The sequence below is a fragment of the Tenebrio molitor genome, unplaced genomic scaffold, assembly GCF_963966145.1.
Source record: "Tenebrio molitor unplaced genomic scaffold, icTenMoli1.1 SCAFFOLD_818, whole genome shotgun sequence".
Classification (NCBI taxonomy): domain Eukaryota; kingdom Metazoa; phylum Arthropoda; class Insecta; order Coleoptera; family Tenebrionidae; genus Tenebrio; species Tenebrio molitor.
Window position 1 is genome coordinate 9,398 of NW_027184242.1, and position 3,245 is coordinate 12,642.

Consider the following 3,245-nt stretch of genomic DNA (forward strand, 5'->3'; position numbering starts at 1 on the left):
AACGGTCCAACTTGGATTTTCGAAGATCGCCGAATCCGAGGGACGATAAATAATAATAATAATAATAATAATGGTAATAAATAATAATGTTAATAATAATAATAATGATATGATGATTATAACGATAATTATTATAGATAGGTAAATAGAAACACAGGTCTCCTCTCGAAAATCGGAACTTCCTGATATTACTTACATATTTCGGTCGATCCAAATGTGGGAATCTCGTCGTCGTCGGAGCAAGCAGCGCGGTAGGTGGGGTGAAATTCTGGATTTTCCACCGCCGCCGGCGGTCGAAAAATGTGCGACGCGGGAGATCGCCAGTCCGTCTAGTAGTCTCTCTTGTCGTTAGAGCGTGACGTGGTGGTTGTTGTGGGATTTCCCGTTAGTTCGGTCCGACGTCGGTCGTCAGAGGGTAAGTGCATACGGAAACGAAACGCATCGCGTTTTGATGTTCATATTCGTGCATCGGAATGTTAAAAGCAATATATTTTACACCAACGATCACACCTAAACACCACGGCAACGGCCATACCACGTTGAAAAGCACCGGTTCTCGTCCGATCACCGAAGTTAAGCAACGTCGGGCGCGGTCAGTACTTGGATGGGTGACCGCTTGGGAACACCGCGTGCCGTTGCCCCCCAACACTTTTTGTTTTTTTTTGAAATCCATAGCAACCACCGAACCGATTTGTTTTTCGTGCAGGTATTCGGAAACATGCACAGACCCGTATAATGTAGATTCATAGCTTTAAGTACTAGATAATTAAGAAAACAATTTTTTTTGTCGATTAATTGTAAACAATTGCAGAATAAAAACTCGTCAAACGGTAAAGGTTGTCGTTCGATCACCGAAGGTAAGCCACGCGGGCAGCGGTCAGCACTTGGACGGGTGACCGGTTCATTATATTCCTTCCGTGAGTTTAACAAAGATAACATATGCAAATGTCGTAAGTGCGACGAGGAAGACGGCGATCTTTTAATGTAAAAAAAATATATATTAGGTTACGCGTACATGCCACTTTGACTGCTGCTTTATTTTTTTGGTTTTTAAATAATTAGAGATCTGAATTCAACATATCAGTTCTATGTTATAATGGACAGACAATGTTGTATTCTTGGCCCCTAACACGTTAAGACCAACATAAAAACTAGAATAACTTACCATTCGTTAAACGTTAAACAATTTCGAACCACGTTTTTTTGAGCTCGAACAAACTCATAACACAACACTCATTTATTAGTCACTGGACCATTGTAAAACGAGAAGAGAGAAAAACCATGCGAAACTATTTTTAAAACGAAGAGAATAAAGGTTTTAAATGGTAGGGCTGTATGACAGACTTGTCAATTATCGTGGGGGGTACGGCTGAGATTTATGACGAAATCGAGCGGCGCCGGCGGTCGGTCACTTTCACGAAAGAGGTCTAAACACGGGTCGTTTACGATACCCTCTGGTTACTAGAAAAGTTCTAGACAGATGTTTGTCGGCTTTTCGAGGTATTTATTTGTGAGTCCAAAGACTCAATGGAGTAATATCGGACTGAAATTCCAAGATTTTGCTGTGTAATCCAAAAAACTATGTTCCTCGTAACATTTAACGATGTGTTAATTCAACTATTATTTTAATTTTTCGTATAGCTATTTATACTAAAAAGTACAGCGCTTCCAACAGTGAATTGTGAATTGAAAATGTTTCAAAGAAAGATCGATAGTTTTGAAAAAAATTACATATTAATAAATTTAGATAGATTTAGAAGTATACATTGCACTTACTTTTCAAAATTATTGTACTTCTGATTTGGTTGAAATAACATAATATGTAGCAGTCATAGTCTTGTGTACATTGCAGTCGCGGCTGGTGTTGGGTAAAACCTTTATTTTTTAGGGGGTCATTACCCAAATGACCTCATGGACCAGCCGTTCCTGTTAGGTTTTATATATCAAATTGATTCGTCTGTCTTTTTCATCATGCCTTCGAAAAGCGAGCTCCTGTTTCGCCAAAGTAACTGTGACGTCAATTAAATACGATAATAAAATTCGGTTTTTCCGAACTTATTGTGAGTGAGAGCAGTGAGAGCATCTTCTTTTCGTATCCCACCTCCACCCGGCGGCAGTAGTGCAGTGCTTATCAACATAATTACCGGCGTCTCGCCTCCACATTTTGACTTTTTTGTGTTTTATGTGTTCTCTAAGTCCAAAATTTTTAAATTTTTAAAAAGAGATTGCGGTACTATTCCTGTTGCTGAAATTATAATAATATATTTATTAATTTTTGTATTATATGTCTGTGTTATATTGTGTGAATTTGGAACAGCTATATCTAAAAGATATGCTTGCTTTTGTTGTTTATTTAAAATAATAATGTCTGGTCTGTTATGCTGAATGTGAATGTCAGTTAAAACTGTGCGATCAAAATATAATTTGTAATTGTCATTTTCTAAACAACTTTCTGGTTTATAAATGTAATGTGGTTGTGTATCCTTTAATAAATTGAATTTAACTGCTAAATTCATGTGTATAATTTTTGCGAATATATCATGACGTTTTTTATATTCGCTGTGAGCCAAAACGGTGCAAGATCTTGTATTGCAAATATAAAACCCTCAGCTCTTTAAAATATCTCCCATGTAAAGACTTTTGTTTTATATTTGCTATAGTGTCATATCACGAGCTCTATTGAGAAAATAATTTTTTAGTGAAGCAATTTGATTGTGTTGTAGAATTTCTAGATTTGAAAAACCCCTACCACCATTTTCGCGTGGTAAATTAAATCTTTCAACAGCAGATTTGGGGTGATGTTTACAAAATTTTGTAAAGAGAACTCTAGTTTGAATATTTATATTCTTTAAATTAGTTTTGGACCATTTTATAACACCAAAAGAATAGATTTAATTTGATTTGATTGATTAATACCTAAATATTTATAAAATTCTCCTTTATTTAAATTTTTAATGATTTCTCCTTCTTTAGTTATATATTCTAAATTTTCGTAATGACCACGACATATTGATTGATTTTCAGTTATTGTTAAGTTTTATGTCATCCATATAAAGAAGGTGATTTAATTTAATATTAATTTTATAAATTTTAAGAATTTTAATTAACCATGAATGTGGTACTGAATCATAGGCTTTTTTGTAGTCTATGAATTGTTGTTGCATTATTTTCCAAACGTTTGAGACTTAAAATATTCGTCAAATGTTCTTCTTTTTTTAAATCAGAATACCCCTGACAAATCCGAA

General features: G+C 35.1%; 1 non-coding gene across 1 annotated transcript; it reads left to right on the top strand.

The window, feature by feature from the left end:
- The first annotated feature begins 521 nt into the window (after positions 1–521).
- On the top strand, positions 522–641 carry LOC138141032 (5S ribosomal RNA). The gene has a single exon (XR_011162933.1). It is a non-coding gene; the product is annotated as a 5S ribosomal RNA (ribosomal RNA).
- Positions 642–3,245: the final 2,604 nt, after the last annotated feature.